The following is a 26839-nucleotide window of genomic DNA, read 5'->3' on the forward strand; positions in this document are numbered from 1 at the left end:
GTAGGATCAGAGCAGTTCTACGAGTAGATACAAGTTTCGAGCTAGATCACATGTGATTGTGAGGGTATTGCACAAAGTTTTTATTAATGAATTTGATGTATTGCTAACAAGAATTAAGAACTAGATGACTTCTAGAGCTTGATAAAATTATGCAAGTAGAAGATAAGATCTTTTACTTGACGTTCTTGTTTGCTTCCCACGAGTGTTGCTTCAGTTTAGTTCATTGGAGGCATGATATAGCTTTCTGCAAATTTCTAACAATCGATTGACTCTAGCTTTCAACGATGTGCTAACAGTTCTTTGGGCTACATCATACTCAAGAATAGTGAACCATCACAAACATGAGAGGGCATGATGATGTTTGATCTTCACGGGGGTCATATGTATTGACAAAGTTTAGTGTGGGGCTAGAGATTTTTAATTTGGTCTCTTCCCTCACACACCCTGCAAAGTTAATCTAGAAACAACAATGATCATAATTAATGGTGGACACAGGTAGCTAGTGTTCTCCAAAACCCTAGAAGCCACATGAATTAAAATTTTGCTAAACCGATTAGAGGACGCCTAACTTGGTTTTACAGGTTGCATGTGTTGTGGTATAGCCTTCATCATGGTAATGAGTTTGTGTATGAGATGGTCATATGTTGTAATGTTTAAGAGACCTACGCATCACAGTACGACATGATGGCCGGAGCCACATGATTATCACTTTAATAACCTGCGTCTCAACTTTGATGTAATAGAGTAGCTATAGAGATAGCGGTGAGATTACACATGGCAGTGAAAAGCTTTCAAGGAAGGACCCCAGTGCAAGGAGGTTGTACAAGACGACGGAGAAGAAAAGTTGAAGAAATTGTTGCCACGACAGTGATTTTCGAAATTGCTGCTACGAGATCGTTTTCAAGTTGCACGACAAGCGGTTTTAAATAAATATGTTTTTATTAAAACTGCAATCATGATAGTGATTTTCGAAATTGCTTTGATGATAGCATTTTCAGGTTTCCACGACAAGCAGTTTTTACTGAAACTTGTTTTTGTTAAAACTGCTGCCATGGCAACGCTTTTGGCTGAAATTTCGCAAAGACGAAGAGGACTTCTCCGACGCCCAGGGCTATAGCATATCATGCTATTATGAATTGCCTGAGATGTTTATCCCTTTTTGTTTGTACCCTATTGATTGCACACTAGTCGTTTTTATTAGGGTGATCTCTCATATAAAAATATCAAGTTGTTAGTGCTCTTCCAAGTGTAGCAACCGTCTATAACACGTGGCTTTTCGGGGTATGTCATGTCCACATGAGTACGAACGAATCATGAGGTGTAAGGTGGGTGAAGGTCATACCTCACGGCAGGAACACTCGATTGTCTTGAATTTCTAGTAGGATAGTCCTGAGCTCGGAGCACGAAGCATCGAAAGATGAACAAGAGTCACATGGAGATGTGATCAACAAGTTGGCCTACCGATTGAATTTCACGTCACAGTGATGTCACATCAATGGCAGTGAATTAGATATGGGTATTGAATCACTTAAAATCAAATTATGAGAGATATTAGTTTGAGCGGGAGCACAATTATGAATTAATTAAGTTTAATCACTAGTTCAATTGATTATGAATATTGTCTATGTGTGGTTTGCATTATAATTGTAGAGTAATGGCTCGCGGTTCCACCATTCCCGTTGAAATTGATTAGTTGTTTTTATTATCTGCTTGAATCTTTATGATTGGTAAACATAATGAGAGGATCATCCTCTAGAATGCCGAGAAGGATTTTTGTTGCATGCTTACAATACTCCCTCTCGGTTGTTGTGGATGATGAGACTGATGTCATTCGATCCAAAAAGCTAGAATCCTATCATAGTCTACTTGCTTCCAAGAAACCTGGACTTCAAAATGTTTGGGAAAGCCATATGATATTCTTGGAAATGAAAATTGTTTTTAAGAAACAAACAAAGGCTAAAAGATATGTGATATCTAAAGAAGTGTTTGCTTGCAAGTTCTAGTGAAGCGTTCAACTATGTTTAAGACTGAAATGCATAGGATCCATATGAACGCCAATCATGAGTTGATGGTGAGAACTTAAAGAGAAAGAACAAATCTGAAGGATGTAATGAGACTTACATGACTAGGGAAGTTTGGGGCTCACGCCACTCTTAAACTTGGATGCTTCTTCTATGAGTAGGAGAAATATTGGAAGTAAAACTACAAGAAGTGAAAGGCAAAAAGAAAGAAGACTGGAATGTCTAGCTCAGGTATGAAAGTCATACAAGTTAAGATGTAGAGAAAGTTAGCCAAGTAAGTGTAATTCTTGGGAATTGTGATTAAATTGTTGATCACTAATTCTTCGGGAGAAGAACACCATGCATTGATGGGTGTTGAGGGCCCATATTGACTATCATGAGATTTTTTCTTGTAAGCGGTAGACTCATATCCTTTCTTCCTTAATTCATTATTCCATGAATTCCTCAAAGCGAGGCTCATCAAAATGAAAAATCTAAGACTACTATAAGACTACTAAAAAAACAAGAAAAAAATTTGAACGATTAAATTACTGCTCCCGAATATTCGTTGATCACTAATTCTTCGGGGTTGTGGTCAAAAAGTGGATCACAGCGATACTGACTCGATTGCATGTTGTTGCGAATCGATGCAAGAACTACTACGACCTAAATGACCAACAAATAATGAGGTTAAGATAAGTGATGGATACTTTGTTAAAGTTTCCATACTTCCATAAATGTATTACCTCTATGTTTATTTTCATAATTCATTTTAGAGTTTTGTATACTCTAGCCTATTGCATAATGCTTATTGCAAAAGGGGTTGTTCATAAAAAATAATTATTTGTTCGTTATTATGAATAACTAAAAGGAAATACTCCTATGATGAATAGGATTTACATTATGAATATTAATAATAAAATTGAACATCTATAAACTAAGTAGGATGTATGTGTAGCACTGCATTTAGTCACTTTGAAGAAACCCACATGGAGAAAATCCATAATGATGGATTTTGAAGTCATCCGATTATGAATCATCTAACACTTGCAAATTTTGTCTGAATGGTGAATTAAAGTAAAATACCGTTTGAAAGAGCATGGCGCCCCCATGTTTGGTATTGGTAATTGATGAAAATCTCGATGGACTAATGGTTGCCGTGAGCTATATTTGAAGGGTTTGTGCATAAGCATTTCTTGAAGTCCATTTGTTGGTTTCAAGGAGATTATGTGATGACCAAGGTGCTATTCAAGGAATTATAAAGATTGGTCATAGAGAAGACATGATACAAGGTTGATCAAGACTAAGTCAAAGAATCAAGTCGATCATCACACAAAGCGTACAAGATGTACCGAGAGTTCTCAAGTGATCCCATGGTATGGTAAGTATTGTCCATTACGCTTTGTCTACTAACCCATGTTCTACGAGAGAGTTCTATGTGGGGTCAGGTATGTTTCCATGGGCTTGTGTCGAGAGGAAGATCTCATACAACCCATGGAGGATAACATCAAGTGGTGATCGTCATCAAGATTGCGGTGTGCAAGTTCAAGTGGAGCATCACGAAGAGATCATGCTTGAATCTTGCGGTCCATTGTCGTGACAATGGACTTTTGAATATGTGCCAAAGAGTGGCTCACCCATAGTGGATTATGGGGAGTAATCTACCACTCTTCATCGAACCACCACAATCAATAAAGGTGGTCCAACTTGAGGAAGTCAAGAACGTCATCATCAACTCAAGTGGACTATGTGCAAGGCAAAGGTTTGCCCTTGATAGGCTTTCTATTTTACCGGTCTCATGGTGGTAGTTGGGAGACCAAGTTATATGATCGACTACCGTACTATCAAGGGGGTCTCTCAAGTGAGTAGCTTGATCGTATCGTTCGTAGAGAGCTCAATCCATTGCATCCTTGCATCATCTATCTTGGTTCTTAGTTGATGTTCTCTATGTGAGTTTTAGAGCTTATGGCCATCTTCATGACAAGCTCGAGTTCATCAAAAACGGAGTTCATTTGCATCTTCTATGAAGTTTTTGATGTTGAAGTTTTTGTTGGTTCTTCATTCATAGAGGTTTCACACATGTATATCATTAGGCATTATTCTACCGCCACTTCTTACTATAAGCTTGAGTTTTCTCATTTCGGAGCCTGTATGTAGAAGTTATGGCAGTTTAAGTCTTAGGACAGTTTTTTTGTGCTCAGGCGGTAGTACCGCTCGGTACCACAGTAGTACCGCTTAGGCGGTACTTCCGCTATGGACTACCGTTGCTTCTACCGCTTGGGAAATCCTTTCTGTTATTCTTTCTGTTGCCTTTTTCTTTTAGCGGTAGTAGCCTGGTAGTAGCACTTAAGAGGTACTTCCGCGTTCTACTACCACGTCTAGTACCGCTTAGGAAATACCTTATATGCTGGTTTATGGTTTGCCCATTTTGCCTGAGCGGTAGTAGAGTGGATGTGGGGCGGTAGTGCCGCTCTGGCGGCACTACTGGCCTCTATTTCTGTGATCTGCTGAGTACTAAATCTGGAACTACCGCCTAAGCGGTACTACCGCTCCTTGGAACGGCAATACCGCTTGAGTGATGTCTGAGCACACAACGGTTGGAGTTGTCCTCACCTATAAAAGGGGGTCTTCTTCCCTAATGGACCTAATTCTTTGAGCTCGTGTTTGCCCCCCCATTGTTGACCTTCTTCAAGCTTGCTATCTATCAATTCCTCCAATGATTCTAGCTAGTTCTTGAGGGAAAAGAGAGAGGAGATCTAGATCTATGTTTCCACCAATCACTTTCTCCTCTATGTGAGGGGAACCCCTTGGATCCAGATCTTGGAGTCCTTGGTGCTCTCCTTGTTCTTCCTCTCATATTCCTCCATAGCTTTTGTTGCTTTGGTGGGATTTGGGAGTGAGGGACTTGACCACTTCGTGTGTTCTTGTCATTGCATTAGTTGCATCGGTTTGAGTTCTCCATGGTGATACATGGAAGTGAAAAGTTGAGAAGCTTAGTACTCTTGGGTGTTTGGGCACTATTGGGGATATAACTATTGGGTTAACCCGCCCAGGAGGGGCTGGGTTAAGCCACGGCGGTCTACCAAGACAAAGCCCATGAAGGCACTAAAGATGGCGGTTCACTATGAAGACTCGTTAAAAGGCCCAAGGCCCAGAGGCGGCTTAAATCCCATAAAGTGTAAACCGCCATATATGTATGACTTGTATTATAAGGCGTGTGTATTTGGTCACCGAGCCGGACACGTTATATGAGCTGGCTGGGACTCTGTAAAGCCAGTGGGCGTCAAGCTGTGTATATAAAGGGACGACCCAGCAGAGGTTTAGGGCAAGAGACAACATATTGAAAGCTAGGTCAAGCGTATTCGCTCCCTGGTAATTGAGGCATAAGCAATGCCACCTCAACTGGAGTAGGCCTTTACCTTGACCGCAAGGGACCGAACCAGTATAAACTCCTATGTCCTTTGTCCCGTTTGACCCCTTTAAGCTAACCTAGTGCGATGGCTCCATGACTAAATCCTCACATTAGGACATCTGCTGTGACAATTCCACGACAGTTGGCGCCCACCATGGGGCCAGCGGACGGTGGTTTTGAGTTCTTGAAGGCAACTTCGAAGGGATCAAGGGATACGCTGTGGGCCGGATGACCAAGAGTCATCGCGGCAAGCTCTACATCGACGATGCAAGTTGGGGCCTTGAGGCCGGCTCAATTGAGTACGGGTACCGGGTCCCTTGCGGTGGAATCCATGTCTCATCGGCAAAATCGGTGAGCAGGGACCTGAGTCGGACATCTGCACCCACATCATCGAGACGGCTCAGCATGCGAGACTCGCTCGAGTTCAGCCCGCCGTGAAACATGCCTTCGTGGGATTCATCCATGGAGTAGAATTTGAGGAAGGATCTGTGTCTGGTGGTGAGATGGAGATCTACTCCGATGGTGAGTCGTCCACGGGCAAGACTACTTCGTTGTATCAGCTGCAGGACAGCAGGCATGGGAGCCATTCCTATGGCGACAGTATTCTGGACCCCTCTGAGCCGCCGAACCGAGTCACGATTTTCATGGCCGGTACACAGTCAGTACATAATTCTTCAACTACGGCGGCAATGGTTTCCGGGTCAGCAGCGGCGACAGTGGCCGGGGCAGGAGGCCCCGTGCGCTCGCCGACTCAGGTCCTGTCCGGTTTACTGGACACTTTGACAACATTGTTGACAACAAAGGTTAACCCGGCAAATCAAGATCAACATAACGCGGAAGTTGCGAAGCTACGAGATGAGATAGCTCAAGCCAAGGAGGATCTGGCAGCGAAGGACGCAAGGATGACTACGGAAAAAACCGCCTTGGAGACTCATGCGCAAAGAATCCAGGCCGATTCCTTCCGGCTCTCGTTGGATCAGAAAGCATCAAATGAAGTTTCGAGGAGAAGGTACCGAAGTTATCTGCCTCCGGTTTACGAGGCAAGAAATCTCTTCAACACACCTGGTGCAAGGACCAGTGACCCGCCAGGGGTAAACCGGGCAGCGGCCCCACCTAGGAATGGAGCACTGGCTCAACCATGCATGACTGACCCGCCCCATCAGAATAATATCCCACCAAAGCACGTGCAGACACCGCCGGGTCATTACTCTAACCCTTTGGATAACATGATCGTTGCGGCGTCGCGATTGGCGGCTCTCCCAGTGGAAGGTGAGTCTCCAGCCGCAGTTGAAACGCGGAGGGCTAGAGAGCTCCTTCAGACAACATTGGTTCAGCAGGAGACTTATTCTTACAGCCGTGAGAGGATCCATTCAACCCCTCGCCCAAGCCGGAGCTATAGCAGACACATGGACTCCCCGGCAGTGTCAAGCAGCGAGCGGCGTCGTAACCCGCCCCATGTATATGACCCACCCCATAACACTCAGGCCTTGATGGATCAGGATAGAGTACGTCGGGAGGCTGAGCTGGTGGCTCAGCACGTGACTCATCAACCATCTCCGGTTTATCCGACAACTTCGGTGGAGGCAGGCATGACCTCTCGGAGCACGGGTGTACCATGTTTGGTGCCCACTCTACGTAATGAGCTCCTGCCCAAGGACTTCAAAGTACCGCGTAAGGTGCCCAACTACACAGCCGACTTAACCCCTGAGGCGTGGATTGAGAGTTACAAGATGGCCATGGAGCTACTGGAGGTCAGCGATGTCGTGTGTGCTAAATATTTCACCATGATGTTGGATGGGATGGCCCGTACTTGGCTGAAGGGACTGCCTGCCAATTAAGTTGGATCGTGGGCTGAGTTGAAGGCCCGGTTCATCTAGAATTTTAAGGATACATGCAAGCAGCCCATGTCAATTGTGGACTTAGATGCCTATGCCCAAGAGGAGGGTGAATCAACAACCCATTGGGTGCGCCGGGTCAAAGCCATTCTGCATTCTTCAGATAACATCAATGCTGGTTCAACGGTCCTCATGCTAGAGAGAATTGCCGTTTTTGCCTCTTAAACAGAAGTTAGGACGGCTCAAACGCCACTGTAACGACATGGGGGAGCTGATGGCGGCTCTAATTAAATATGCTGACTCTGATAGTACGAAGGACCCCGAGTCTGATGATGAAAATCCGGGAAAGGGAAGGAAGAGCGGCAACGCCAAGGGCCAGAATCATAACCCGGCGAGCCATCCTGGCAACGGTAAATGCAAGGCTGATAACAATTCAGATTTTGTGGCCAATACCAACACACAGAATAATGGTCAGCGTTGCAAAGGAAAGACACCTCCTCGGGCCGGAGGGTCAGGTATAAACCTAGAGTATCTGATGAATCAGCCTTGCCCAAAGCATGGTTCGCGGGACAAGCCATCCACACACCTTTGGAAGGACTGTCACATTATGAGAGAGTTCAAGAATTTCGACTTGTTCCAAAACAATCATGGGCCAGGCGGCGGCTCAGGTTCCGATTCTCAAGGCCCTGGTTACAGTGGTGGCGGTTCTAATATCGATTTTTAGGGTAACCAAGGTAACCAAGGCAATCAAGGCAATCAGGGCGGTTATCATCAACAGTCCGGCCAGGGGAATTAGCAACAGTAATCCGGATATTAGAGTAACCCGAAGCAATTGAATAGTGGGCAGTACCACGTCTTCACCACAAGTTTATGCAAGCGGGATCAAAAGCTCCATAAAAGGGTTGTGAATGCCGTTGAGCCGGTAGTTCCCCGTTACTTGTGTTGGTCTGAGAAGCCCATTGTGTGGAGTCGTGAGGATCACCTGCCCCGGGTTGATAATTCGGGTCACCTGGCTTTGGTGGTTGCACCTCAGGTTGGAGGATATAAATTCACTAAGGTACTCATGGACGGAGGGAGCAGCATCAATATCCTTTATTATGAAACATTCCGTCACATGGGGTTAACTGATAAAAATCTTAAGCTATCAAACACTATCTTTCACGGTGTGGTGCCTGGTAAGTCATCATACCCGATTGGAAAAATAGCTCTGGAGGTTGTATTTGGGGATGATTATGATTCCAGGTCTGAGACGTTAACCTTTGAAGTGGTGAAGATCAAGAGCCCTTACCATGCTCTGTTTGGACGGCCAGCTTATGCTAAGTTTATGGTGATGCCTTGTTATGTTTATCTGCAGCTCAATATGCCGGGTCACAAGGGGACCATCACGGTGCATGGAAGTCGGAAGATAGCTTTGGAGTGCGAGGAAGGAGATGCAGCCTACGCTGAGTCCGTCTGCGCAACAAAGGAGTTGAAGTTTTACAAAGATAATGTTGACCCGGCTGATATGACATCTTTGAAGAAGCCAACTACGGAGCATGATCCGGTCTTGAAGTTTAAGTCGACGGATGATACTAAGCTAGTCGATTTTGTTCCTGGCGATTCATCCAAGCAGTTCAGCATCAGTGCTAATCTGGATCCGAAATAGGAAAGCGCGCTCATCGAGTTCATCCGTGAGAACCGGGACATCTTTGCATGGAAACCTTCTGACATGCCAGGTGTACCATGGGAACTCACTGAGCACACTCTTAATATTGATCCGAAGTTCAAGCTGGTCAAGCAGTTTCTCCGTCATTTTAATGAAGAAAGACGTAAAGCCATTGGTGAAGAAGTGGCCCGACTCTTGGTGCGGGCTTCATTGTCGAAGTTTTTCACCCTGGGTGGTTGGCTAACCCGGTGCTGGTGCTTAAAAAGAACGACACGTGTCGTATGTTTGTGGATTATACGGACTTAAACAAGGCTTGCCCGGCTGATCCCTTTGCTCTCCCTCGTATTGATCAGATTATTGATGCTACGGCGGGTTGTGAGCATTTGAGTTTTTTGGATGCTTACTCTGGTTATCATCAGATCAAGATGGCAGTTAAGGACCAGGAGAAGATGGCTTTCATCACTCCATTTGGAGCCTTATGCTATGTGTCCATGCCTTTTGGGATCAAAAGCGCCCAGGCGACTTACCAATGGTGTGTGCAAAATTACCTCCACAATCAAATCGATCGTAATGTGCATGCCTATGTGGATGACATTGTGGTGAAATCCAGAAAGAAGGATACCTTGATTGATGGTTTGAAGGAGACCTTTGACAACCTTCGGGTTTATAAGATGATGCTTAACTCGGCCAACTGTGTTTTGGGTGTGCCAGCTGGCAAGCTATTGAGTTTTCTAGTTTCAAAACGGGGTATTGAGGCTAACCCGGAGAAGATAAAAGCAATCACCTCTTTGGCTAAGCCGGCGTGTATTAATGATGTTCAGCGCGTGACGGGTCGTATTGCGGCCTTAAGCCAGTTTATAAGTCGGTTGGGTGAGAAGGCTATTCCTCTATACCAGATGATGATGACGACAGATCACTTTGTCTGGAGTGATGCTACTGATCAGGCATTCGAGGCCTTGAAGAAACAATTGGCTGAGCCACTAGTTCTTGCTGCTCCCGTTGACAAGGAGCCCTTGTTGTTATATGTGGCTGCCAATAGCTGAGCTGTCAGTTTTGCCATTGTAGTGGAAAGGAAGGAAACTGGCAAAGAATATCCGGTTCAACGGCCCATTTACTACATCAGTGAGGTCCTTATTGAGTCCAAACAGAGGTATCCGCATTGGCAGAAGTTGGTGTATGGGGTTTTTATGGCTAGCCGAAAGCTTAAGCACTATTTTTCGGGTCATCCTATCACTATGATTAGTTCTGCCCCCTTAGGGGATATTATTCAAAACAGAGAAGCCACAGGGCAGGTAGCCAAGTGGGCCATTGAGCTTGGGCCTCATGGTTTAAAGTATCTGCCCCGTACAACCATCAAGTCTCCAGCACTTGTGGATTTTATCAATGATTAGACAGAGTTGCGGGCGCCTGAGGAGAAGCCGGACAACACGTATTGGACTATTTGTAGGTTATCCCAAATAGTTGGGCATTCCTCTACCACTACGCCAAGGCAAATTGTTTTGCACAAGCGGTAAATTTTTACAGAAAATGTTTTCTGCAAAAGAGTGAGTGGGAGGACAGTGCAACTCGACAAGATTACATAATCTTTGTAATTAGGTCAATGGAAAGAAAGGCTAGAAGTGGTTCCAGAATTTCCTACCGAGACTGATACGGAAGCCTCTACATGAGATATAGAGATTTCAGTCGAACTTGCAGCTGAACTATATTGGTTGGGTAAACTCGTGCAGGCCTTCGTGGTGTGCAGACGAGATATTGTCAAACAAACAATGAACCTATACTACACAAAGAAGCGTTGATGGGCACTGACTCTGGAAATGGCTATAAGCTAGAGTAATCTGAGATAGTATCCATATACTTGAATCAAGTTTAGAACTTGATGAACCCTCCGGAAGACTTGAGTCCAACACATTGTAATGGATCTATAAACTGACAAAGATAAAAATGTTTCATCAAGCTTGACCTATTATAAATAGTTTATGACAAGATCAAGAATTGACTATTGCTACTTCTTAAGCTTGCGTTGGTTTTTCCCTTGAAGAGAAAAGGGTGACGCAGAAAAGTAGAGATAAGTTTTTCCCTCAGTTAGAGAACCAAGGTATCAATCCAGTAGGAGGTACAAGCAAGTCTGCAATCTATGCACCTGCACGAACAATCAAACACTTGCACCCAACACGGTAAAGGGGTTGTCAATCCCTTCACGATCAATTGCAAAGCGGATATCTGATAGAGATAGGTATAAGAGATTACTAAAACGTAAAACAAAATCAAAGTAAATAAATTGCAGCAAAGTATTTTTGGGTTTTTTGGTTTATAGATCTGAAAATATATGATGGAAAATAGACCCGGGGCCCATAGATTTCACTAGAGGCTTCTCTCTTGAAGTCAAATAATACGGTGGGTGAAAAAATTACTGTCGAGCAATTGATAGAAAAGCACAAAGTTATGACGATATCCAAGGTAATGATTATGCATATAGGCATCATGTCTGTGCCAAGTAGACTGACTCCTGCCTGCATCTACTACTATTGCTCCACACATTGACCGCTATCCAGCATGCATCTAGAGTATTAAGTTCATAAAGAACGGAGTAATGCCTTAAGTAAGATGACATGGTGTAGAGGGATAAACTCAAGCAATATGATGAAAACCCCATCTTTTTATCCTTGATGGTAACAATACAATGCGTGTCTCGCTACCCCTACTTTGTCACTTGGTGAATCACGCAAGATTGAACCCAAAACTAAGCACCTCTCCCATTGCAAGAAATACCAATCTAGTTGGCCAAGCCAAACCGATAATTCGAAGAGAAATACAAAGATATCAAATCATGCATATAAGAATTCAGGGGATATTCAAATAATATGCATAGATAATCTGATCATAAATCCACAATTCATCGGATCTCGATAAACACACTGCAAAAGAAGATTACATCGGATAGAACTCTAAGAACATCGAGGAGGACATGGTATTGAAGAACAAAGAGAGAGAAGAAGCCATCTAGCTACTAGCTATGGACCCGTAGGTCTGAGGTAAACTACTCACACTTCATCAGAAGGGCAATAGGGTTGATGTAGATGCCCTCCATGATCGAATCCCCCTCCGACAGATCACTGGAAAAGGCCCCAAGATGGGATCTCACAGGAACAAAAGGTTGCAGTAGCAGAAAAGTATTTTCATGGATGCTTCTGAGGATTTGGGAATATTTGTGAATTTATAGGCCAAGGAAGGAAGTCAGGGGGTCTTCGAGGGGGCCACAAGCCCTAGGGGCGCCCCTGGCTTGTTTTCTCCTCGAGGGTCTTCTGACTTGGACTCCAAGTCTCACGTGTGTCTTCTGGTCCAAGAAAAATCATCGCAAAAGTTTTATTCCGTTTGGACTCCGTTTGATATTCCTTTTTTGTGAAAATTTAAAACAAGGAAAAAATAGAAACTGGCACTAGGCTCTAGGTTAATAGGTTAGTCCCAAAAATAATATAAAATAGCATATTAATGCATATAAAACATCCAAAACAGATAATACAATTGCACGGAACAATAAAAAAATATAGATACGTTGGAGACGTATCATGCCATCGAGCATCACTAGTTACCTCTGGTTCTCCTCTTTACATTCGAACTATTTTAATCATGTGATTTGTCTCGATGCATGCTTTTAGTTTTCATTCGTTAGCTTGTATTCGCTTGCTGTACACTGTTTTCATTCGCTCCGCTGCCGGGTTCCGAGAGTTTTCATATTTCCAAAGAAAATTTTAAATTCCCATTCACCCCCTCTGGTATACATACTTCATTCCTACAGCTGCTAACTCTTTAGATGGTTAGCTGTCTCTTTGAATGAGAAGAGTAATTGTGGTCACCGTAGACAAAATCTATGAAGGTTACAGATATTGCATGAAGTATCTACCAAGAGTAAATAGACAAAGTATGTACTGAGATTAAATTGACACAAGTTGATGAACTGGGCCACAGAGAAAAGGACAGAGAGAGTTTTGCTCCTATGTTCAATAACAAGTCCCTCCAACAAGACATAATCCTTTTTTTGAAGAGTGAACTGGTCGAACAAATACTTTGTCGCCATCGAGCATCACTAATTTCATCTCACCTTTGAATCCATTTCTGCATTTACTTTAGTAATGTTTTTTGTCATGAGTTTTTGAAAGGATCGAGAAGAGGGGCCTAGAGGGGGTGATTAGACCCTTAACAAGCAAAATTGGTTGTTTTTTATTTCTTCAAGTTAAGGTTGAGTTTAGCACATGTTAAGGCACACGCAATACATTTCAAGCAAGCATGACAAGAGTATAGGCAGTGGAAAAGGCAAAGCATGCAATTTGCAAGAATTTAAAGGGATGGGATTGGAGTGTGCAAACACAATGGAGACGCGGAGAATTTTCGGCGTGGTTCCGATAGGTGGTGCTATCGTACGTCCACGTTGATGGAGGCTTGAACCCATGAAGGGTAATGGTTGCACGAGTCCACAGAGGGCTTCACCCACAAAGGGTCCACGAAGAAGCAACCTTGTCTATCCCACCATGGCCATTGCCCATGAAGGACTTGCCTCGCTCGGATAGATCTTCACAAAGTAGGCGATCTCTGCTACTTCTTGAGCATGCGTTTATTTTTTCCTTGAAGAGGAAAGGGTGATGCAACAAAATAGAGATAAGTATTCCCTTAGTTAAGAACCAAGTTATCAATCCACTAGGAGGCACAAGAAAGTCCCCAATATATGCACCTGCACAAACTAACAAACACTTGCACACAACGTGAAAAAGGGGTTGTCAATCCCTTCATGGTCACTTGCAAGAGTGAGATCTAACATAGATAGATATAAAAGATAAGTAAAAGATAAAATAAAGTAAATATAAATAAATTACAGCAAGGTATTTTTTGATTTTTGGTTTTATAGATCTGAAAATATGTGATGGAAAATAGACCTGGGGACCATAGGTTTCACTAGAGACTTCTCTCTTGAATAAAGCATATGGTGGGTAAACAAATTATTGTTGAGAAATTGATAAAAAAGCGCAAAGTTATGACGATATCTAACTCAATGATCATGAATATAGGCATCACGTCTTTGACAAGTAGATCGACTCATGCCTGCATCTACTACTATTACTCCACACATCGACCGACTCCTGCCTGCATCTAGAGTGTTAAGTTCATAAGAACAGAGTAATGCCTTAAGCAAGATGGCATGATGTAGAGGGATAAACTCAAGCAATATGATATAAACCCCATTTTTTTATCCTTAATGGCAATAATACAATACGTGCCTCGCTACCCCTACTATCACTGGGTGAGGACACCGTAAAATTGAACCCATCACAAAGCACCTCTCCCATTGCAAGAAAAACCAATCTAGTTGGCCAAACCAAATCGATAGATCGGAGAGAAATACAAAGCTATCTCAATCATGCATAAAAGAGTTCATAGAAGACTCAAATAATATTCATAGATAATCTGATCATAAATCCACAATTCATCGGATCTCAACATACACACCGCAAAAGAAGATTACATCGAATAGATCTCCAAGAACATCAATGAGAACATTGTATTGAAGATCAAAGAGAGAGAAGAAGCCATCTAGCTACTAGCTATGGACCTGTAGGTGTGTGGTAAACTACTCATGCTACATCGGAGGGTAGCAAGGTTGGTGTAGAGGCCTTCCATGATCGAACCCCCCTCCGACGGAGTGCCGAAAAAGGCCCCAAGATGGGATCTCATGAGAACAGAAGCTTGCGGCGGCGAAAAAGTATTTTTGGTGTGTCTTATGACGTAGGGGGGATATTTGGGAATTTATAGTGCTGGAGTTAGGGTTGAAAGGTCTCTAAGGGGCCCACAAGCCTAGGGGAACCCCTAGGGCTTGTGGCCTCCTCGTAGGTCTTCTGGCCTCCACCGGAAGCTTCCTAGGTTTCTTCTGGTGCAATAAAAATCATTGTAAAGTTTTATTCCGCTTGGACTCCGTTTGGTATTGATTTTCTGTAAAAGCCAAAAACAAGGAAAAACAACAACTTGCATTGGGCACTAGGTTAATAAGTTTGTCCCAAAAGTAATATAAAATAGCATATTAATGCATATAAAACATCCAAAACAGATAATATAATAGCATGGAACAATAAAAAATTATAGATACGTTGGATACATATCAATATCCTTGCCCTTACAAACTTCTTGGTTCAACTTCACATCATGAAGGAGGCTCCCAAGTGACACAGAACCAATCTAGGAGACACCACTCTCCAAAAGGTAATAGATGATGTGTAGATGATGAACTCCTTACTCTTGTGCTTCAAATGATAGTCTCCCCAACACTCAACTCACTCTCACAGATTTGGCTATGGTGGAAGAGGGATTTGAGTGGAAAGCAACTTGGGGAAAGGTAGAAAGCAAGGTTCAAAGGGACGGAATGGAATCTCTTGATCGCAACACATGAGTAGGTGGTTCTATCTCAGAAAATGAATGGTGGAAGTGTAGGCATGTTCTGATGGCTCTCCTCAATAAGGAAGAAGGGGTGGAGGGGTATATATAGCCTCCACAAAAATCCAATCGTTACACACTTTTGACTCATCTCGGTGGCACCGATTAGGAAACTCGGTGGCACCTATCTGTTCAAAAATATGAACGTTAGGAATCTTGGTGGGACCGATGTGCTAGGGCTTAGGACAAACATCATATCGGTGGCGCTAATTGCATCAACTCGGTGGGACCGAAGTGAAGCAATAAGCAATAATCAATAGAGAATCTGTCAAGCCAACTCGATGGGACCGATTGCATAAACTCAGTGGGACCGAAGTGGATGCAACAGATCACAGAGCTTTGGCAAGGCCATATCGGTTGGACCAAGATCCGTATTGGTTTGACCAAATCATTAGGGTTTCTGGCAGTGGCTATGTCAAATGAACTCGGTGGCTCCGGGTTGAAAGAATCGGTGGGGCCGAGTTTGGAATTAGGGTTTGGAAATATTTGGATGGAGAAAGTGGCTGGGGGTTTTGGAGTGATATCACTAAGCACTTGCGCAAGTAGATCATTAAGCAACACCTCATCCCCTTTTAATAGTATTGGCTTTCCTATGGACTCAATGTGTTCTTGGATCTCTTAAATAGAAATGACGAGTCTTGATCTTTTGCCAATCTTTGTCCTTAGCATTTTGAAGGGTTCCACATCCTCTTGTCCTTGCCACTCCACTGTTGAACTTATCTGAAATATAATAGATAAAACTATTAGTCCAACAAGAGATATGCCGACATTAATTACCAAAATCACCCAGTGAGCACTTGTGCTTTCAGTTTTCTATCGTAGTCCTGGTAGTTATATTTTGATGTGCGATGTTTCCTGTTATGTCATGTTGTCTTTCTAGAACTGTTTTCTATCGTAGAACTGCATGTTTTAGTTTTGTTTCCCTATACCGTAATGAGAGTGTTCAAGTTTCGAAACAAAATTTGAATCTCCCATTCACCCTCCTCTAGTAGATATACCCTCGGCCCTATAATTGATATCAGAGCAAGGTAATCCTTGTCTCTGCTTTTTAAGGTGTAGCGACCTTGGAGTTGAGCATGTCGTCAGTAGTTAACTTCAAGTCTATGGAGAAGATTCTGGTCTTCGATGAGAAAGATTACCCTTTTTGAAAAGAAAAGATGAGGATTCACATCAAAGCCATCAATGATTATATGTGGCACGTTGCGCAAAATGGATACATGATTAAGATGCTTGGTTATCTCACTTGATACGGGAAGAGGCTTGTGCAACTGGATGCCCAAGCAAAGGATGCCATATGCAATCATCCTTCTAGAGCACAATCCATTCCCTATAAAAGACTTGAATCAACGAAAGAAATTTGGGGAAGATTACAGAAGACCAATGAAGGTGTTTTGACTCAGAAAGACGCTCAACGCATCATTGTAGGCGCTCAAGATTTTTTATTGGTAATGTTAAAAATCTGACGTCGGATTTTTAGGGATGGCAAATTAAACTTTTTATGAAAATTTATGTTGTAATGAGGATGTCGTTTTCTTTTAGCAAGTCTTAGCAAAACAAGAACATGGTGGATTTAGCCGTGCTTGCTAAAGAAAATTGCCATTTTGGGGACAACATAATTTGCTCTAAACTATGTTTTATTGCCACCTCTAAAAGTCTTATGTTCGATGCATATTGAACCTAAAAAAGTCTTATGTTCACTCCATATTGAAATATTTTTTTATGCTTGTGTGACAACGCTCTCTTTGCAATTTTAATCTAAGATTTTTGGCATACTTTCACCAGATGCAGTTTATAATACTATTGACCTAAAGAGTGCAAAAAAGATTTACCAAGGTGGGAATAAATATTTTGAAAAGGTGGAATGGTCTGGTGATTGTTATGGAAACTGTTTAATGCTCAATCTTTATTGTTAATTTCTCTGAAGCGATGACTCTTGAAAAACTTCTGATCTTCTAATTATACACAATGTTGTTTGTATGTCACCATGTAGAGCAAAATAGGTTTGTGCTGCAATCTTTTAGAAAATAGGAGTATGCACATTTATCATACATTTATTTGATGTCCATTAATAGATAATTACCAATCCATGTTTTTTACCACATTAAAAAAATTACACTTAGAATACTATGGAATTCAAACAAGGCGAAAAGGGTTTATTAATAAGTTTAGAGGGTTACTGAAAAAAGAGTCCATGTTCTTTTACAAGAACTATTCAAAATCTTGACTAATGCACACTAAAATAACATTATTATTGTACTGCAAGCTGAGGAACAATTGGATATGTTATTTTCGTCGAGTGTAAAAGAAAATAATTCTTTACATATTCTTTCTCCCGGTTCATATTCATTTACTACAATGCCTTCTTTTTGTTATTTTTATCATTCCATGTGCTTCCTTGAGTGGCGAGATGAAGTTTACAATATGGTCGAGACATATGCCTGTTTTAAGGCTGATTAGGATCTATTTTGTCCTACACCAAGGTCAATTTCCGTCGTACAATATTGTGGTATGCATTGGAGTGAGATGTGCGTAGTGTTGCACTTTTTTCTAGAGAAGTCCATCATGGCTCTCTTTATTAATATCAAAGAATAGTTACATTCGTTATGAGATTACCTTAAAGAAAGTTAAGGATTCATCGACCTGATTATAATGATTTTTTATATAAACATAAAATATAGCTAACTATGACATCATATCATTCGCTTCTCTTTGTTAGGTGCCTCAGTTTGACATTCCATTTGATCTTCAAAACTTAAGCGGGAATCACACTTGTCAATAAGACCATTTTTATAAAAGGAATATATTTATATCATGAAGATAGCAATTATACCCAACCTATGATATCTCAAAGACATCCAAAATGCACACACCCTGAAAAGAAAGGAAAACAACAAAGGTCTCGCCACCGTGATCAATTCCTCTCAGCAGTAGCACACAAAATACCATTAAAGACAACACCTAGAAAACACAAAAGGTCTACAAAAATGATGCCTTCAAGAAGAAAACAATGCACAAGCGCCGTCATCGCCCTATCCAAGATTTTATGTTTTCACCCTGGAGAAAGCTTCAGCAAGGCAATTGTCAAACACAACCAATGAAGATCACACCTTAGGTTTTCACCCTGCAAGTCACGACTCGGCACCCGAGGAGCACCGCCAAAAAATGAAATCCTCCAGTACTGCCGCCCCCACTTGTCATTGCTGCTTCTGAAAGTAATCAAACACCTGGCTGACTCCATCGCCTCCCAGGCCCCCTCCGCTCTACTAATCCTCTGATCTCAGCCACCATGAATTTCTCCACCGATGTCTACGCCATGGAAATCGAGATACCGACATGTCCTATGGTGTCAACAAATAACAGCGCTCCGCACCGCACCCTCATGGAGCCGTGCAGGCTGATATGGATGTGCACGACTGGATTCGAATCGGTCCAGATATCTTTGGGCAAGATCTTCGGCAGCAGTTTCGGAACACGTCGACGACCAGATCGAAGAGGACCGATCATGCAGATAGTTGTCGTGATACGATAAGAGCATTAGGACTGCCACCACACCGCTGGATCCACCACGCCGATGCCATCGTTGCAATGGCTAAGGACATCGACCTGCGGTGCCCACTACCCGCGCCGCCGGCTGAGGACAGACGCCAGATCGGGGCGTATCCCGGTCCGCCGCCACCCCCTCGCCTGCACGATCCGCCACCTCGAAGCCCGCCGTGCGCCGCCGGTCCTGAGCGCTGCCGCACCACCGCAACCCTCGCCATCGCGGTGTCCTGGCCCAGCCACGCCGCCCCGTGGCGGTCAATAAAAAGATGGGATGCGGGAAAAGAAACTTTAATGCTTGTTGTAACGTGTTTGAGACATTTTCCCCTTTCGCCCGCAGCGATGCACGGCCATTGTCCTGGGTCCATTTAATTTTGGAGTCCCAAATCCGACGTGGATATGATTTCATCATGGGAATAACTGAAGTATATACTGAACCTACGGACCCAAGGTAGTGCTGCAGCCTACGGACGTTCCTTGTTTGACAAGTGCAGTGCCGCGCCGCGTGGGCGTACGCACGCGGTCTCTTTTTACTCCGATCCGATTTCATTGCCTGTTCGATCGTTGCAGCTCTTACATGCCAACCAGTCAGACCCATTCCTCGCGTGAGAGCCTTCCGCCAAACTGGATCGTGTGTGCTCCTCGCACTACAATTTGCAGGGATGAGTGACGATGGCGAATCCGACATCTGCGATGGATGCATCGAGGCGATCTGCTGCGCGTTTTTCGTGGATTCCCTCGGCGGCAAGACACTCTTCCGCATTGTCTGTGCTATCGTGATCTTCGCCGTCCTCGCCACCGGGTTCACGCTGCTCGTCATCGCGTTCGTCACGCGCCCCGTCGGCGTCACCGTCGAGGATGCGGCCCTCGCCCGCCTCGCCCTCGCCAACAAGAACGCCACGGCCACGGCGCTCGCCTACGACTTCTCGCTCGCCGTCGCCGTGCGCAACCACAACTGGATCATGCGCACCCAGCACACGGCGCCGCTCCACGCGGAGCTGCTCTTCGCCGGCGCTCGCTTCGCCCGCGTCGGGCTGGCGGGCGCAGGGGGCCTTGTACAACCGGGGAACAAGGAAGTGTACCACGCCACGGCGGCGGCCGACAACGCGAGCGTCGCGCTGGGGAGCGCAGGGGTGGCCGAGTTCGTCAGGGAGAGCACGGCGGGGGTCTTTCATTTGGAACTCAGGGTTCTCGGGGAGGTCAGGTACCCGCCGCGCCACCACCTGCACAGGCTGCACGCGATCTGCCCGCTGGAGTTGGCTCTGTCAACGGCAACGTCGCCGGCGTCGTTCAGAAAGGTCAAGTGCGCCGCTTTTTCATAGCTGCACTCCGAGCAGAGGATGCCAGCGGCGGGAACGTCGCCGAGAGCAAAACCAATCTTCAACAATAAGTTTCATGTAGCTAGCTCATGACATTTCTTCTCGTGCTCGCCTCTAGGATTGTTTTTTTAGGTGCGTCTAGGATTCTGGTACTGCAGATCAGAAAGTCATTACATTACATTTTTTCTTTTCTTTTGTATTTTTCTTCTTCTTTTGTTTTGTAGAACGATCAGATGGGCTAGCTAGGACATGTCCCTTTTCCTCTTTCAATTTTTAATTTTGGGGCGAATTGGCTCAAACCTAAGTACCCAACTCGGATGGTTTTAATTTCTTCACGAGGACAATAACACATTTATATTCACATACTCCCTCCGTCCCAAGATAAGTATCGCTGATTTAGTACAAAATTACATTTTAAAAAAAATTCTAGGTTATCCAGATTTTTTATAACTTGCTTTCATTTTAATTTGTATTGCTATGTCTAAAACTACACTTCTTGAACATGTGCACATTTAGCGGTCGGCCAATCGCCCTCGTACACCTCGCACATTCCACGCGTGGAAGCCGGCCATGGGCCTCGATGGGGCCCAAGTGAGATGTATGTTCCTTTTTTTAGATGAACATGGAGGCCTTTCCCCGGTTCCATTAGCTCAGAATGAAACCATCGATACAGCCCAGCTTATGTCTGAGGGTCTTTGTTACAAGCACAAACTCGCGCTACATCAGAGCCGATGCTAAATAGTAAAAGGAAAAGGTAAAAGGTCAAGTTTTACCCCCCCCCCCAACACAGAAGTTGCCAGGGAGTGATACAAGGCACGAGGGCCATATTACAGCGCGCACCGCATCCGTCATCACATCATGATCATTCATCCCCCCCCCTTCTAAACTTGAGCGGCGGCGCCAGAGCAGATGTATGTTCCTTATCTCTTCATACGGCGGTGTGTGAGCCACTCGTTCGCACCCTATCTTTTTCTCTCTCGCCGCTCCATCAAAATCCATTGTCCTCACACCACCGTAGAACTAGCTCGCTGAAAGTGCAACTAATCCCCTGGTTGTTTAATTCATAACAACATATACATCATTGAACTAATGCATATTCAAAAAAAATATTTCAGGAAAGTTCATTTAGGTAAGGCAATGAGATGTGAATGTGAACCCCTCAAATGCAAAGAACAAAGCATTGGCAAAAGCTGTAAGACTCTACATTTTTGGTTAAGTGATCAGAGATCACTTTGAGTCCATAGGAAAGCCAATACTATTAAAAGGGGATGAGATTTTGATCGTAAGTCAATTGCTCAAGTGCTTAGAGATATTGCTCTAAAAATCCTCAACCACACCCTCACTTTCCTATCTGTCCAAAATCCTAAAGTCTATCTCGGTCCCATCAATACACATCTTTCCGGACCCACTCAGATACACTTGACAGAGCACTGCCTAAACCCTAAAAACTCGGTCTCACCGAGATGACATTTGGTCCCATCGAAGTGCGCATGCCAACCTTTTGTAACCCATTGTTTTCATCACGGAATTTCCGAGTGAAATCAATCGGTATCACCGAAGCGAGGAAAGTGCTTAGTTCATCATCAATTGGTCCCTCCGAGTTGTTTCATCTAGTTTCACCGAAATGCCTAAAGTTAAAACCTTTTGCACTGGTTGATCTCACCGAGTGGTTCCACTCGGTCCCACCGATTTGTGCATAAAGGTGTGTAACGGTTAAATTTTTGGTGATGGCTATATATACCCCACCCACAACACCTACTCTTAGAGAGAGCAACCAGAACGAAACCACCACTTCGTATATCCATTTTCTGAGAGAGAACCACCTACACTTGTGTTGAAATCAAGGGGATCACACTCTAACCTTTATTCCTTGGTTTCTAGCCCCCTCAAGTTGCTTTCCACTCCAATCCTTCTCCTACTAGCATGCCAAATCTGTGAGAGAGTGATTGAGTGTTGAGAAGACTATCTTTTGAAGCACAAGAGTAAGGAGTTCATCATCAACAGTAACATCTATTACCTTTTGGAGAGTGGTGTCTCCTAGATTGGTTAGGTGTGTCACTTGGGAGCCTCTAAATCTTATGGAGTTGAACCGAGGAGTTTGTAAGGGCAACGAGATTGTCTACTTCGTGAAGATCTACCCCGAGTAAGGCTAATCCTTCATGGACGGAAGTCGTGGCATAGACAAGGTTGCTTCTTCATGGACCCTTTGTGGGTGGAGCCTCCCGTGGACTCGAGTAGTCGTTACCCTTCGTGGGTTGAAGTCTCCATTGACGTGGATGTACTATAACACCACCTATCTGAACCACGGCAAAAATCACCGTGTCTTCATTTCGTTTGATTTTTTCCATCCCTCCTTTACGTTCATATGCAAAGTCTTTACTTTTTGCTACCTAGTATCTAGACTTGCATGTGTAGGGTGTTGCTTGACTTGTGTGAATTGCTAAAACTTGCCAAGAACTAAAATTGGGAAATGGCTTGATTTTATTTGGTCAAGTAGTCTAATCAGCACCTCTGTAAACCTACTTACGATCCTACACTCGCCATCACCAACGGCGCCGACCACCTACTACTGATGCAAGCACTTCCTTCCCCTGTCAATGATAGCATCTTATCCCCCACCACCGCCGTTGCTCGCACAGGGCAGGATCACACACATGTACTTGATGCGTGGGTGAGGTGATTGGTGTTATGGTTGGGACAGGCAGGGATCACGACAAATTGAGGGCTAGGAGGGAGGATGCCACCTCATCATGTGGACGCCATGATTGTGCGCCACCCACCCCCTCATCCTCCTTTGTTGTGATCATCGACGAGTTGGGATCAAAAACTAAGCTACAACGAACGAGCAATCATGCTACAACCGGCGCCAAGAGTTGTTGGGACTAGCGGCGTGAATTGTTGGGACCAACGTTTGTCGGTACTGGAAAGTTGTGACCCCCAGTCAAAGACGCTGGAATCCTCGTGAAGGAAATATACCCTAGATAATAAAGTTGTTATTTATATTTCCCTATATCATGATAAATGTTTATTATTCATGCTAGAATTGTATTAACCAGAAACTTAGTACATGTGTGAATACATAGACAAATAGAGTGTCACTAGTATGCCTCTACTTGACTAGCTCGTTGAATCAATGATGGTTATGTTTCCTGACCATAGACATGAGTTGTCATTTGATTAACGGGGTCTCATCATTAGAGAATGATGTGATTGACTTGACCCATTCCGTTAGCTTAGCACGATGATCGTTTAGTTTGTTGCTACTGCTTTCTTCATGACTTATACATGTTCCTCTGACTATGAGATCATGCAACTCCCGAATACCGTAGGAACACTTTGTGTGCTATCAAACGTCAAAACGTAACTGGGTGACTATAAAGATGCTCTACAAGTGTCTCCGATGGTGTTTGTTGAGTTGGCATAGATCGAGATTAGGATTTGTCACTCCGAGTATCGGAGAGGTATCTCTGGGCCCTTGATAACCCACAAGTATAGGGGATCGCAAAAGCTTTCGAGGGTAGAGTATTCAACCATTCGACACAAGGGGAGACAAAGAATATTCTCAAGTATTAGCAGCTGAGTTGTCAATTCAACCACACCTTAGTATCTGCAGCAAAGTGTTTAGTAGCAAAGTAATATGATAGTGGTGGTAGCAGCAACAAAAGTAAAGACAACAAAAGTAATGTTTTTGGTATTTTGTAGTGATTGTAACAGTAGCAGCGGGAAAGTAAATAAGCGTAAACCAGTATATGGAAAACTCGTAGGCACCGGATCAGTGATGGATAATTATGCCGGATGTGGTTCATCATGTAATAGTCATAACATAGGGTGACACAGAACTAGCTCCAATTCATCAATGTAATGTAGGCATGTATTCCGTATATAGTCATATGTGCTTATGGAAAAGAACTTGCATGACATCTTTTGTCCTACCCTCCTGTGGCAGCGAGGTCCAATTGGAAACTAAGGGATATTAAGGCCTCCTTTTAATAAAGAACCGGAACAAAGCATTAGCACATAGTGAATACATGAACTCCTCAAACTATGGTCATCATCGGGAGTGGTCCCGATTATTGTCACTTCGGGGTTGCCGGATCATAACACATAGTAGGTGACTATAGACTTGCAAGATAGGATCATGAACTCACATGTATTCATGAAAACATAATAGGTTCAGATCTGAAATCATGGCACTCGGGCCCTAGTGACAAGCATTAATCATAGCAAAGTCATAGCAACATCAATCTCAGAACATAATGGATACTAGGGATCAAACCCTAACAAAACTAACTCGATTACATGATAAATCTCATCCAACCCATCACCGTCCAGCAAGCCTGTGATGCAATTACTCACTCACGGCGGTGAGCATCATGAAATTGGTGATGGAGGATGGTTGATGATGACGACGGCGATGAATCTCCCTCTCTGGAGCCCCGAACAGACTCCAGATCAGCCCTCCCGAGAGGTTTTAGGGCTTGGCGGCGGCTCCGTATCGTAAAACACGATGCTTTCTTCTCTTTGTTTTTTTTCTCATCGAAACTCAATATATGGAGGTGGAGTTGGAGTCGGAGACGCAACAGGGGGCCCACGATGTAGGGGGGCGCGCCCCCCACCCTCGTGAGAAGGGTGTGGCCCCCCTGGTCTTCATCTTTGGCGAGGATTTTTTATTGTTTTTTCTAAGATGTTCCGTGGAGTTTCAGGTCATTCCGAGAATATTTTTTCTGCACATAAAACAACACCATGGTAATTCTGCTGAAAACAACGTCAGTCCGGGTTAGTTCCATTCAAATCATACAAGTTAGAGTCCAAAACAAGGGCAAAAGTGTTTGGAAAAGTAGATACGACGAAGACGTATCAACTCCCCCAAGCTTAAACCCTTGCTTGTCCTCAAGCAATTCAGTTGACAAACTGAAAGAAAGAAAGAAAGAAAAAGTTTTACAAACTCTGTTTGCTCTTGTTGTTGTAACTATGTCAAGCCAGCATTCAAGTTTTCAGCATAAATCATAACTAACCACACTTGCAATAATTCTCAGGTCTCATCATTACTCATATCAATAGCATAATCAACTAGCAAGTCATAATAATAAATCTCGGATGACAACACTTTCTCAAAACAACCACAATATGATATAACAAGATGGTATCTCACTAGCCCTTTCTGAGACCGCAAAACATAAATGCAGAGCACCTTTAAAGATCAAGGACTGACTAGACATTGTAATTCATGGTAAAAGAGATCCAATCATGGTCATACCCAATATAAATTAACAGCGATGAATGCAATGACGGCTGTGCTCTCCAGCTAGTGCTTTTTAATAAGAGGGTGATGACTCAACATAAAAGTAAATGGATTGGCCCTTCGCAGAGGGAAGCAGGGATTTGTAGAGGTGCCAGAGCTCGGTTTTGCAATAGAGATAAATTGTATTTTGAGCGGTATACTTTCATTGTCAACGTAACAACCAAGAGATGGCGATATCTTCCATGCTAAACACATTATAGGCGGTTCCCAAACAGAATGGTAAAGTTTATACTCCCCCTCCACCAACAAACATCAATCCATGGCTTGCTCAAAACAACGAGTGCCTCCAACATACATTAGGTCCCAGGGGGAGTTTTGTTTGCAATTAATTTTGATTTAGTTTGCATAAAGCATGGGACTGGGCATCCCGGTGACCAGCCATTTTCTCGTGAGTGAGGAGCGGAGTCCACTCCTCTTGAGAATAACCCGCCTAACACAGAAGATAAGGACAGCCTTTGTTGATACATGAGCTATTCGAGCATACAAAACAGAATGTTTATTTGAAGGTTTAGAGTTTGGCACATACAAATTTACTTGGAACGGCAGGTAGATACCGCATATGGGAAGGTATGGTGGACTCATCTGGAATAACTTTGGGGTTTAAGGGATTGGATGCACAAGCAGTATTCCCGCTTAGTACAGGTGAAGGCTAGCAAAAGACTGGGAAACAACCAACTAGAGAGCGACAACAGCCATGTACATGCATTAAAATTAATAAACATTGGATGCAAGCATGAATAGGATATAATCCACCATGAACATAAATATCGTGAAGGCTATGTTGATTTTGTTTCAACTACATGCGTGAACATGTGCCAAGTCAAGTCACTTAAATCATTCAAAAGAGGATACCACCCCATCATACCACATCATAATCATCTCAATAGCATGTTGGCACACAAGGTAAACCATTATAACTCATAGCTAATCAAGCATGGAACAAGCAACTATGATCTCTAATTGTCATTGCAAACATGTTTATTCATAATAAGCTGAATCAAGAACGAGGGATTCATCATATTTACAAAAACAAAAGAGGTCGAGTTCATACCAGCTTTTCTCATCTCAGTCAGTCCATCATATATCATCATAATTGCCCTTCACTTGCACGACCGAACGGTGTGGATAATAATAAGAGTGCACGTGCATTGGACTAAGCTAGAATCTGCGAGCATTCAGTAAACAGGAGAAGACAAGACAATTTGGGCTCTTGGTTAAATCAACAATAATGCATATAAGAGCCACTTCAACAATTTAATTATGGTCTTCTCCTACTGACCCCCAAAGAAAAGAAATACATCTATTTACA

Source organism: Triticum urartu, chromosome 6A (genome assembly GCF_056163025.1).
Source record: "Triticum urartu cultivar PI428250 chromosome 6A, HENAU_Tu73, whole genome shotgun sequence".
Classification (NCBI taxonomy): domain Eukaryota; kingdom Viridiplantae; phylum Streptophyta; class Magnoliopsida; order Poales; family Poaceae; genus Triticum; species Triticum urartu.